Below are 14,696 nucleotides of genomic sequence, written 5' to 3' on the forward strand. Positions count from 1 at the left end.
GAAAACAGCCTCAAGTCCCTCAGCCTTTCCTCATAAGACCTTCTCTCCATACCAGGCAACATCTGAGTAAATCCCCTCTGAACCCATTCCATAGCTTCCAAATCCTTCCTATAATGTGGTGACCAGAACTGTATGCAATACTCCAAGTGCGGCTGCACCAGAGTTTTATACAGCTGCAGCATGACCTCGTGGCTCTGAAACTCAATCCCTCTACCAACAAAAGCTAACATACCGTATGCCTTCTTAGCAACTCAACCTGGGTGTCCCCATCTTCATGCCCACCCCCCAAAACCCACCTCCACACCCTCTCCCTGACCCCACCTCCACAGCCTCCCCCAACCACACCTCCATACCCGCCCCCTGACCCCACCTCCACAATCACCCCCTGACACCAACTCCACAATCTCCCTCTGACCCCACTCCCACCGGCTGTCCCCACCTCCACATCCACCTCCTGACCCCAGCTACTCACACAACCCCTGACCCTATCTTCACACCGACCACCTGGCCCCACCTCCACAATCACCTGCTGACCCAACATCCACAACCACCCCCTGACCCCACCTTCACACCCACCCCCGCCCCCACCTCCACACTCGCACCTGACCCCACCTCCACAACCACCCCCTGACCCCACCCCCACAAACACTCCGACCCCACCTTCACACCCACACCCTGACCCCAACCCCACTCCCACACCCTGACCCCTCCTCCACTCCCACCGCCTGTCCCCACCTCCACAACTACCCCCGATCCCACCTCCACAACCTCCCTCTGACCCCAACCCCACTCCCACACCCTGATCCCTCCTCCACTCCCACCGCCTGTCCCCACCTCCACATCCACCTCCTAACCCCAACTACTCACACAACCCCTGACCCTACCTTCACACCGACCATCTGACCCCACCTCCACAAACACCCGCTGACCCAGCCTCCACATCCACTCCCGGACCCCACCTCCACACTCGCACCTGACCGCACCTCCACAACCACCACCTGACCCCACCCTACAACCACCCCTGACCCTACATACACACCGATCCCCTGACCCCACCACCGCACTCACCCCCTGACCCCAGCTCCACAACCACCCCTGACCCCGTCACACCTGTCCCCGACCCCAACTCCACACCCAATCCCTGGCCTGACCTGACCTCCACACCCACCTCCTGACTCCACCCCCACAAACACTCCCTGACCCCACCTTCACATCCACCCCTGACCCCAACTCCACACCCTCCCCTGACCCCAACTCCACACCCTTCCCCGACCCAACCCAACCCCTGACCCCATCTCCACCCCCAACCCCTGACCCCACCTCCACACCAACCCCTGACCCTACCTCCACAACCAAACCCGACCCCACCCCCACAAACATTCACTGACCCCACCTCCTCCCCCTCCCCTACCCAAACTCCACAGCCACCTCCTGACCCCAGCCCCAGAACCACTCCCAGACCTGACCTCCATAGCCACACCCAGACCCCTCCTCCACACCTAACCCCGACCCCGCCTCCACAACCACCCCCTAACCCCACTTCCACACCCACCTCATGACCCCACCTACACAACCTTCTCAACCCAACGCCACACCCACCCCCTGACCCCACCTCCACACCCACACCCTGCTTCCACACCCTTCCCCTGAACCCACCTTTACAACCACCCCCAGACCCCGACTCCACACCCTTCCCCGGACCCCACCTCAACACCCTCCCCCAACCCCACCTCAACACCCTCCCCCGACCCAACCTCCACACCCAAGCCCTGACCCCATCTCCACACCCACCCCATGACCCCACTTCCACACACTTCCCCTGACCCTACCTCCACACCCAACGCCTGACCCCACCTCCACACCCACCAACTGATCCCACCTCCACAACCACCCCCTGACCCCACCCCCACAAACATTCCCTGACCCCACCTTCACACCAACCCTGACCCCACCTCCACACCCTCCCCTGACCTCAACTCCACAACCACCTCCTGACCCCATCTCTACAACCATCCCCTGTCCCCACCCCCACAACTCTCCCTGACCTCACCTCAACAACCACCCCCTCACCCCGCTTCCACACCCTTCCCCTGACCCTACCTCCACACCCAACCCCTGACCCCACCTCAACACCCACCTCCGACCCCATCTCCACATCCACCCCCTGACCCAGCCCCCACAACCTCCCCCTGACCCCACCCCCACAACCACACCCTGACCCCACCTCCTTACCCTCCCCCTACCCAAATTCCACAACCACCTCCTGACCCCAGCCCCACAACCACTCCCAGACCTGACCTCCACAACCACACCCAGACCCCAGCTCCACACCTAACCCCGACCCCGCCTCCACAACCACCCCCTGACCCCACTTCCACACCCACCCCCTGACCCCACCTCCACACCCACCCCCTGACCCCGCTTCCACACCCTTCCCCGAACCCCCCTTTACAACCACCCCCTGTCCCCACCTCCACACCCGCCCTCTGACCCCACCTACACACCCATCCCCTGACCCCACCTTCACATCCACCCCCTGACCCCACTACACAACCACCCCCTGACCCCACCTACACAAACACCCACTGACACCACCTCCACAATCTCCCCCTGACCCCACCTCCATAATCTCCCCTGACCCCACCTCCACAGCCACCCCTGACCCCACCTACACAAACACACCCTGACCTCACCTCCACAACCTCCCCTTGACCCCAGCTACACAACCACCCCCTGCCCCCACCTCCACTCCATCCCCCTGATCCCACCTCTATAACCACCCCGACTCCAACCCCACAACCACCCCCTGACCCCACCTCCACAACCACCCCCTGACCCCAGCTCCACACCCTCCCCTGACCCCACTTCCATACCCAACCCCTGACCCCACCTCCACACGCAACCCCTGACCCCAACTCCACACCCACACCATTACCCCACCTCCACACCCACCCCCTGACCCCGCTTCCACACACTTCCCCTGAACCCACCTTTACAACCACCCCCTGACCCCGCCTCCACACCTTCCCCTGACCCTACCTACACACCCTCCCCCGACCCCACCTCCACATCCCCTGACCCCACCCCCACATCCCCTGACCCCACCACCACAACCACCCCCTGACCCCACCCCCACAAACACTCCCTGACCCCACCTTCACACCCAACCCTGACCCCATCTCCACACCCTCCCCTGACCTCAACTCCACAACCACCTCCTGACCCCACCTCTACAACCATCCCCTGTGCCAACCCCCACAACTCTCCCCGACCCACCTCCACATCCACCCCCTGACCCCACGTCCACACCCACCTCCGACCCCATCTCCACATCCACCCCCTGACCCAACCTGCACAACCTCCCCCTGACCCCGCCCCCACAACCACACCCTGACCCCACCTCCTCACCCTCCCCCTATCCAAACTCCACAACCACCTCCTGACCCCAGCCCCACAACCACTCCCAGACCTGGCCTCTATAACCACCCCCTGACTCCAACCCTACAACCACCTCCTGACCCCAGCCCCACAACCACTCCCAGACCTGACCTCCACAGCCAGACCCAGACCCCAGCTCCACAACTAACCCCGACTCCGCCTCCACAACCACCCCCTGACCCCACTTCCACACCCACCTCCTGACCCCAACTACACAATCTTCCCTTAATCCAACTCCACACCCTTCCCCTGATCCTACCTACACACCCACCGCCTGTCCCCACCTCCACACCCACCCTCTGACTCCACCTACATACCCACCCTCTGACTCCACTTCCACACCCACCCGCTGACCCCACCTTCACATCCACCCCCTGACCCCACCTACACAACCACCCCCTGACCACACCTCCACAACCACCCCCTGACCCCACCTACACAAACACCCCCTGACCCCACCTCCACAACCTCCCCCTGACCCCACCTTCACAACCACCCCCTGACACCAACCCCACAACCACTCCCTGACCCTATCTCCACAGCCACCCTCTGAACCCGCCCCCACTCCCACACCCTGACCCCTCCTCCACAACCAACCCCTGACCCCACCTCCAACCCTCCCCTTGACCACACCTCCACAACCATTCCCTGACACCACCTCCACATTCACCTCCTGGCCCCACCCCCACAACCACCCCCTGACCCCACCTCCACAGCCTCCCCCTGACCCCACCTCCACACCCACCCCATGACCCCACCTATACACCCATCCCCTGACCCCGTCTCCACAACCACCCCTGACCCCATCTTCACACCCTCCCCCGACCCCACCTCCACACCCTTCCCCGACCCCACCACCACAACCAACCCCTGACCCCAACTCCACACCCAACCCCTGACCCCACCTCCATGCACACCTCCTGACCCCAACTCCACAACCAATCCCAACCCCATCCCAACAAACACTCCCTGACCCCATCTTCACACCCACCCCCTGACCCCACCTCCACACCCTCCCCCGACCTCAACTCCACAACCACCTCCTAACCCCACCTCTACAACCATCCCCTGTCCCCACTCCCACAACTCTCCCTGACCCCACCCCCACAACCACCCACTGACCCCACCTCCACACCCTTCCCTGACCTCACCTCCACAACTACCCCCGATCCCACCTCCACAACCATCCCCTGAACCCACCTGCACAACCACCCCCTGACCCCATCACTACAACCACCCCCTGACACCATCTACCCACCAACCCCCTGACGCCACCTCCACACCCACCTCCTGACCCCACCTCCACACGCACCCTCTGACCCCACCTTCATGCCCATCCCCCAAGAGCCACTTCCATACCCACCCCCTGACCCCATCTTCACAATAACCCCCTGACACCACCTCCACACCCACACCCGACCCCACCCCCACAACCACTCCCTGACCCCACCTCCACAACCAACCCCTGACCCCACCTCTACAATTACCCCCTGACCCCACCACCACAACCACCCCCTGACCCCACCTCCACAATCACGCCCTGACCCCACTTCCACAATCACCCCCTGACCCAACCGACACACCCACCGCATGTCCCCACCTCCACACCCGCCCCCTGACCCCACCTCCCCTACCACCACCTGACCCCATCCCCACAACTACCACCTGACCCCATCCCCACATTCACCCCCTGACCCCACGTCCACAACCACCCTCGACCCCATCCCCACAACCACCCCTGACCCCATATTCACACCTACCTCGTGACCCCAACTCCACAACCACCCCTGACCCCACCCCTACACCCACACTCAGACCCCACCTCCGCACTCGCCACCTGACTGCACCTCCACAACCACCTCCTGACTCCAACCCCAAAGCCACCCCTGAACCCACCTCCACACCCACCCCCTGACTCCACCTCCTCACCCTCCACCAACCCCAACTCCACAACCACCTCCTGACCCCACCCCGACAACCACTCGCAGACACGACCTCCACAGCCACACACAGACCCCACTTACACACCTACACCCGACCCCACCTCCACAACCACCCCCTGACCCCACTTCCACACCCACCTCCTGACCCCACCTACACAACAATCCCTTAACACAACTCCACACCCACACTCTGACCCCACCTCCACATCCTTCCCCTGAACCCACCTTTACAACCACCCCTGACCCCGCCTCAACACCCTTCCCCTGACCCTAACTACACACCCTCCCCGACCCCACCTCCACACCGTCCCCCGACCCAACCTCCACAACCACCACCTGACCCCATCTCCATAACCACCCCTGACCCCACATACACACCTACCCCGTGACCCCACATCCAAAACCACCCCTGATCCCGCCCCCACACTCACCCTGTCACCCCACCTCCACAACAACCCCCTGACCCTGCCCCACGTCCTCCACACTGACCCCACCTCCACAACTACCCCCTGACCATACCTACACAACCTCCCCTGACCCCACCCCCACACCCACCTCCTGACCCCACATCCACACCCTCCCCCTGATCCCATCTCCACAATGACCCCCGATCCCACCTCCACAACCATCCACTGAACCCACCACCACAACCACACCCTGACCCCACCTCTACGACCAAATCCTGACCTCACCTACACACCCACCCCCTGATGCCACCTCCATACTACCCCCCAAAACCCACATCCACACCCTCCCCCTGACCCCACCTCAACCACAGCCTGACCCCACCTCCACATCCACCTCCTGACCCCATCTACTCACTCAACCCCTGACCCTACCTTCACACCGACCACCTGACCCCACCTCCACACCGATCACCTGACCCCACCTCCACAACCACCCGCTGACCCAAATTCCACACCCACCCCCTGACCCTACCTCCACACCCACACCCTGGCCCTACCTCCACACTCGCACCGGACCCCACATCCATAACCACCACCTGACCCCATCCTACAACCCCCCCTGACCCCACATACACACCGATCCCCTGACCCCACCACCACACCTACCCCCTGACCCCACCTCCACAACCACCCCTGACCCCACCTTCACACCTGCCCCCGACCCAACTCCACACCCAACCCCTGACCCCACCTCCACACCCACCTCCTGACCCTACCTCCACAACCACCCCCTGAACACACCTCCACACCCACCCCCTGACTCCACCTCCACACTCAACCCCTGACCCCACCTCCACTGCCTCCCCCTGACCCCACCTCCACACCCACACCCCTGACCCCACATACACACCCATCCCCTTAGCCCACCTCCACAACCACATCCTGACCCCACCTCCACACCCACCCCCTGACACCACCTTCACACCAACCCCCTGACCCCCGTCCACACTCACCTCCTGACCCCACACCCATACCAAAGCCTGGGCCCACCTCTACACACACCCCTTGACCCCACCTCTTCAACTACCCCCTGAACCCACCCCCACACCCACCCCCTGACCCCACCTCCACAACCACACCCTGACCCCACCTCCACAACCACACCCTGACCCCACCTCAGCAACCACCCCCTGGGCCCGCCTCTACAACCACCCCCTGACCACATCTCCATACTGACCACTTGACCCCACCTCTACAATCACCCCCTGACCCCACCTCCACAACCACCCCCTGACCCCACCTCCACAAACACCCCATGGCCCCAACTCTACTCCCTCTCCCGATCCCACCTCCACACCCACCTGATCCCAAATCCACAACCACACACTTACCCCACCCCCACAAACACTCCCTGACCCCACCTTCACACCTAAGTCTGACCCCACCTTCACACCCACCCCTGACCCCACCTCCAGAGTCTCCCGCTGACCCCACCTCTTCAACTACCCCCTGAACCCACCCCCACACCCACCCCCTGACCCCACCTCCACAAACACCCCCTGACCCCAACTCCACAACCACACCCTGACCCCAGCTCTGCAACCACCCCCTGACCACACCTCCATACTGACCCCTTGACCCCTGCTCTACAAACACCCCCTGACCCCACCCCCACAACCACTCCCTGACCCCACCTCCACAACCAACCCCTGACCCCACCTCTACAAACACCCCCTGACCGCACCTCTACAACCATCCCCGGACCCCACCTCCATAACCACCCCATGGCCCCAACTCTACTCCGTTCCCCTGACCCCACCTCCACAACCACCTCCTGACCCCACCTCTAAAATCATCCCATTTCCCCACCCCCACAACTCTCCCTGACCCCACCTCCTCACCCTCCCCCTACCCAAATTCCACAACCACCTCCTGACACCAGCCCCACAACCACTCCCAGACTTGACCTCCATAGCCACACCCAGACCCCACCTCCACACCTAACCCCGACGCCACCTCAACAACCTCCCCCTGACCCCACTTCCACACACACGTCCTGACCCCGCCTCCAGACCCTTCCCCTGACCCTAACTCCACACCCACCCCCTGACCCCACCTCCATACCCACCCCCTGACCCCGCTTCCACACCCTTCCCCTGACCCCACCTCCACAGCCACCCCCTGACCCCACCTCCATACCCACCCGCGACCCCGCTTCCACACCCTTCCCCTGAACCCACCTTTACAACCACCCCCTGACCCCGCCTCCGCACCCTTCCCCTGACCCTACCTACACACCCTCCCCCGATCCCACCTCCACACCCTCCCCCGACCCCACCTCCACACCCTCCCCCGACCCAACCTCCACACCCAACCCCTGACCCCACCTCCACACCCAACCACTGATCTAAAATCCACAACCACCCCCTGACCCCACCCCCAAAACCACCCCCTGACCCCACCTCGACAACCACCCAATGTCCACAGCACCACAACCACCCCCTGACCCCACCTCTACAACCACCCCCTGAGCCCACCTCTACAACCACCCCCTGACCCCACCTCCACGACCTCCCACTGACCCCACCTCCAAACCCTCCCCTGATCTCACCTCCAAAACTAACCCCGATCCCACCTCCACAACCATCCCCTGAACCCACCTGCACAACCACCCCCTGACCCCACCACTACAACCACCCCCTGACCCCACCTACCCACCAACCCCCTGATGCCACCTCCACACCCACCCCCTGACCCCACCTCCACACCCACCCCCTGACCCCACCTCCACACCCACCCCCTGACCCCACCTCCACACCCACCCACTGACCCCACCTTCATGCCCATCCCCCAAAACCCACTTCCATACCCACCCCCTGATCCCATCTTCACAATAACCCCCTGACACCACCTCCACACCCACCCCCGACCCCACCCCACAACCACTCCCTGACCCCACCACCACAACCACCCCCTGACTCCACCTCCACACCCGTCCCCTGATCCCACCTCCACTACCACCACCTGACTCCATCCCCACAACTACCACCTGACCCCATCCCCACAACCACCCCTGACCCCACCCCGCATTCACCCCCTGACCCCACGTCCACACCCACCCTCGACCCCATCCCCACAACCACCCCTGACCCCATATTCACACCTACCCCGTGACCCCAACTCCACAAACACCCCCTGACCCCGCCCTCACACCATCGACACTGACCCCACCTCCACACCTTCCCCTGACCCTATCTACACACCCACCGTCTGTCCCCACCTCCACACCCGCCCCCTGACCACCATCCCCACATACACACCTACTCTGTGACCCCACGTCCACAACCACCCCTGACCCCGCCCCCACACCGACCCCGTCATCCCAACTCCACAACACCCTGACCCCGCCCCCACATCCTCCCCTGACCCCGCCTCCACAACAAGCCCCTGACAATACCTACACAACCACCCCTGACCCCACCCCTACACCCACACCCAGACCCCACCTCCGCACTCGCCACCTGACTGCACCTCCAGAACCACCTCCTGACTCCAACCCCACAGCCACCCCTGAACCCACCTCCACACCCACCCCCTGACTCCACCTCCTCACCCTCCACCTATCCAAACTCCATAACCACCTCCTGACCTCACCTCCACACCCACCCCCTGACTCCACCTCCACAGCCTCCCCCTGATCCCACCTCCACAACCACACCCTGACCCCACCTCCACAACCTCCTGCTGACCCCACCTCCACACCCACCCCCTAACCACATCTACAAACCCATCCTCTGCCCCCATCTCCACACACCCCTGAACCCACCTTCACACCCGCCTCCGACCCCACCTTCACACCCACTCCCTGACTCCACCCCAACAAACACCCCCTGAACCCAGCTCCACACCCACCCCCTGACTCCACCTCCACACCCACCCCCTGACTCCACCTCCACACCCACCCCCTGACTCCACCTCCACAACCACCTCCTGACTCAAACCCCACAACCACCTCCTCACCCCACCTCCACACCCTCCCCCGACCCCACCTCCACACCCACACCCCTGACCCCACCTCCACACCCACCCACTGATGCCACCTCCACATCCAACCCCTGACCCCACCGCCACACCCATCCCCTGACTCCACCTTCACACCAACACCCTGACTCCACCCCCACAACCACCCACTGACCCCACATCCACACCCTCCCCCTGACCCCACCTCCTCAACCACAACCTGACCCCACTTCCACAAACTCCCTCTGACCCCACCCCCACACCCTGACCCCACGTCCACATCCACCTCCTGACCCCAACTACTCACACAACCCCTGACCCTACCTTCACACCGACCACCTGACCCCACCTCCACAACCACCCAGTGACTCAAGCTCCACACCCACCCCCTGACCCTACCTCCACACCCACACCCTGGCCCCACCTCCACACTCTCACCTGACCCCACATCCACAACCACCCCTGACCCCATCTTCACACCCTCCCCCGACCCCACCTCCACACCCTTCCCCGACCCCACCACCACAACCAACCCCTGACCCCAACTCCACACCCAACTCCTGACCCAACTCTATACACACCTCCTGACCCCACCTCCACAACCAATCCCAACCCCACCCCAACAAACACTCCCTGACCCCACCTTCACACCCATCCCTGACCCCACCTCCACACCCTCCCCCGACTTCAACTCCACAACCACCTCCTAACCCCACCTCTACAACCATCCCCTGTCCCCACTCCCACAACTCTCCCTGACCCCACCCCCACAACCACCCACTGACCCCACCTCCACACCCTCCCCTGACCTCACCTCCACAACTAACCCCGATCCCACCTCCACAACCATCCCCTGAACGCACCTGCACAACCACCTCCTGACCCCGCCACTACAACCACCCCCTGACCCCGCCACTACAACCACCCCCTGACCCCACCACTACAACCACCCCCTGACCCCACCTACCCACCAACCCCCTGACGCCACCTCCACACCCACCCCCTGACCCCACCTCCACACCCATCCCCTGACCCCACCTCCACACCCACCCACTGACCCCACCTTCATGCCCATCCCCCAAAACCCACTTCCATACACACCCCCTGATCCCATCTTCACAATAACCCCCTGACACCACCTCCACACCCGCCCCCGACCCCACCTTCACACCCACCCCCTGACTCCACCTCCACACCCACCCCCTGACTCCACCTGCACACCCACCCCTGACCCCACCTCCACAACCACCTCCTCACCCCACCTCCACAACCACCTCCTGACTCAAACCCCACAACCACCTCCTCACCCCATCTCTACAACCATCCCCTGTCCCCACTCCCACAACTCTCCCTGACTCCACCCCCACGACCACCCACTGACCCCACCTCTACAACCACCCCCTGACCCCACCTCCACAATCACGCCCTGACAGCAACTCCACAGCCACACCCTGTCCAATCCTCCACACCCACCCCCTGACCCAACCTTCACACCCAACCCCTGACCCCACCGCCACACCCATCCCCTGACTCCACCTTCACACCAACACCCTGACCTCACCTTCACAACTACCCCCGATCCCACCTCCACAACCATCCCCTGAACCCACCTCCACAACCACCCCCTGACCCCACCACGACAACCACCCCCGACACCACCTACCCACCAACCCCCTGATCCCAGCTCCACACCCATCCCTGACCCCACCTCCTGACCCCACCTATATACCCACCCCCTGACCCCATCTTCACAATAACACCATGACACCACCTCCACACCCACCCCTGACCCCACCCCCTGACCCCACCTCTACAACCACCCCCTGACCTCACCTCCACAATCACGCCCTGACAGCAACTCCACAGCCACCCCCGTCCAATCCTCCACACCCACCCCCTGACACAACCTTCACACGCAACCCCTGACCCCACCGCCACACCCATCCCCTGACTCCACCTTCACACCAACACCCTGACTCCACCACCACAACCAACCCCTGACCCCACCTCTACAAACACCCCCTGACCCCACCTCCACAACCATCCCCGGACCCCACCTCCATAACCACCCCATGGCCCCAACTCTACTCCGTTCCCCTGACCCCACCTCCACAACCACCTCCTGACCCGACCTCTAAAATCATCCCATTTCCCCACCCCCACAACTCTCCCTGACCCCACCTCCTCACCCTCCCCCTACCCAAATTCCACAACCACCTCCTGACACCAGCCCCACAACCACTCCCAGACCTGACCTCCATAGCCACACCCAGACCCCACCTCCACACCTAACCCGACACCACCTCAACAACCACCCCCTGACCCCACTTCCACACACACGTCCTGACCCCGCCTCCACACCCTTCCCCTGACCCCACCTCCACACCCACCCCCTGACCCCACCTCCATACATACCCCCTGACCCCGCCTCCGCACCCTTCCCCTGACCCTACCTACACACCCTCCCCCGACCCCACCTCCACACCCTCCCCCGACCCCACCTCCACACCCTCCCCCGACCCAACCTCCACACCCAACCCCTGACCCCACCTCCACACCCAACCACTGATCTAAAATCCACAACCACCCCCTGACCCCACCCCCAAAACCACCCCCTGACCCCACCTCGACAACCACTCCATGTCCCCAGCACCACAACCACACCCTGACCCCACCTCTACAACCACCCCCTGACCCCACCTCTACAACCACCCCCTGACCCCACCTCCACAATCACGCCCTGACAGCAACTCCACAGCCACACCCTATCCAATCCTCCACACCCACCCCCTGACCCAACCTTCACACCCAACCCCTGACCCCACCGCCACACCCATCCCCTGACTCCACCTTCACACCAACACCCTGACCTCACCTTCACAACTACCCCCGATCCCACCTCCACAACCATCCCCTGAACCCACCTCCACAACCACCCCCTGACCCCACCACGACAACCACCCCCTGACACCACCTACCCACCAACCCCCTGATGCCACCTCCACACCCATCCTTGACCCCACCTCCACACCCACCCTCTGACACCACCTTCATGCTCATCCCCCAAAACCCACTTCCACACCCACCTCCTGACCCCACCTATATACCCACCCCTGACCCCACCCCCACAACCACTCCCTGACCCCACCTCCACAACCAACCCCTGACCCCACCTCTACAATCACCCCATGACCCCACCACCACAACCACCCCCTGACTCGACCTCCACAATCACACCCTGACCCCACCTCCACAGCCACCCCCTGTCCCCTCCTCCACACCCACCCCTGACCCTACCTTCACACGCACCCCCTGACCACACCTCCACAACCATTCCCTGACCCCACCTCCACATCCACCTCCTGGCCCCACCCCCACACCCACACCCTGACCCCACCTTCATACCCACACCCTGACTCCAACCGCAAAACCACCCCCGACCCCACCTCTACAACCAAACCCTGACCCCACCTACACACCCACCCCTGACCCCACATCCACACCCGCCCCCTGACCCCACCTCCTCAACCACCCCCTGACCCCACTTCCACAAACTCCCTCTGACCCCACCCTCACTCCCACACCCTGACCCCACCTCCACATCCACCTCCTGACCCCAACTACTCACACAACCCCTGACCCTACCTTCACACCGACCACCTGACCCCACCTCCACAACCACCCGCTGACTCAAGCTCCACACCCACCCCCTGACCCTACCTCCACACCCACACCCTGGCCCCACCTCCACACTCGCACCTGACCCCACATCCACAACCACCCGCTGACTCAAGCTCCACACCCACCCCCTGACCCTACCTCCACACCCACACCCTGGCCCCACCTCCACACTCGCACCTGACCCCACATCCACAACCACCACCTGACCCCACCCTACAACCACCCCTGACCCCACATACACACCGATCCCCTGACCCCACCACCACACCTACCCCCTGACCCCATCTCCACAACCACCCCCGACCCCACCTCCACACCCTCCCCCGACCCCACCTCCACACCCTTCCCCGACCCCACCACCACAACCAACCCCTGACCCCAACTCCACACCCAACCCCTGACCCCACCTCCATACACACCTCCTGACCCCACCTCCACAACCAATCCCGACCCCACCCCAACAAACACTCCCTGACCCCATCTTCACACCCACCCCCTGACCCCACCTCCACACCCTCCCCCGACCTCAACTCCACAACCATCTCCTAACCCCAACTCTACAACCATCCCCTGTCCCCACTCCCACAACTCTCCCTGACCCCACACCCACAACCACCCACTGACCCCACCTCCACACCCTTCCCTGACCTCACCTCCACAACTACCCCCGATCCCACCTCCACAACCATCCCCTGAACCCACCTGCACAACCACCCCCTCACCCCACCACTACAACCACCCCCTGACGCCACCTCCACACCCACCCCCTGACCCCACCTCCACACACACCCTCTGACCCCACCTTCATGCCCATCCCCCAAAACCCACTTCCATACCCACCCCCTGACCTCATCTTCACAATAACCCCCTGACACCACCTCCACACCCACCCCCGACCCCACCTCCACACCCACACCCCTGACCCCACCTACACACCAACCCCCGATGCCATCTCCACATCCAACCCCTGACCCCACCGCCACACCCATCCCCTGACTCCATCTTCACACCAACACCCTGACTCCACCCCCACAACCACCCACTGACCCCACCCCCACACACTCCCCTGACCTCACCTTCACAACTACCCCCGACCCCACATCCACACCCTCCCCCTGACCCCACCTCCTCAACCACAACCTGACCCCACTTCCACAAACTCCCTCTGACCCCACCCCCACACCCTGACCCCACGTCCACATCCACC

Source organism: Chiloscyllium plagiosum, unplaced genomic scaffold (genome assembly GCF_037043375.1).
Source record: "Chiloscyllium plagiosum isolate Xiang-an unplaced genomic scaffold, Cpla_swu_hap1 HiC_scaffold_12, whole genome shotgun sequence".
Classification (NCBI taxonomy): Eukaryota; Metazoa; Chordata; class Chondrichthyes; order Orectolobiformes; family Hemiscylliidae; genus Chiloscyllium; species Chiloscyllium plagiosum.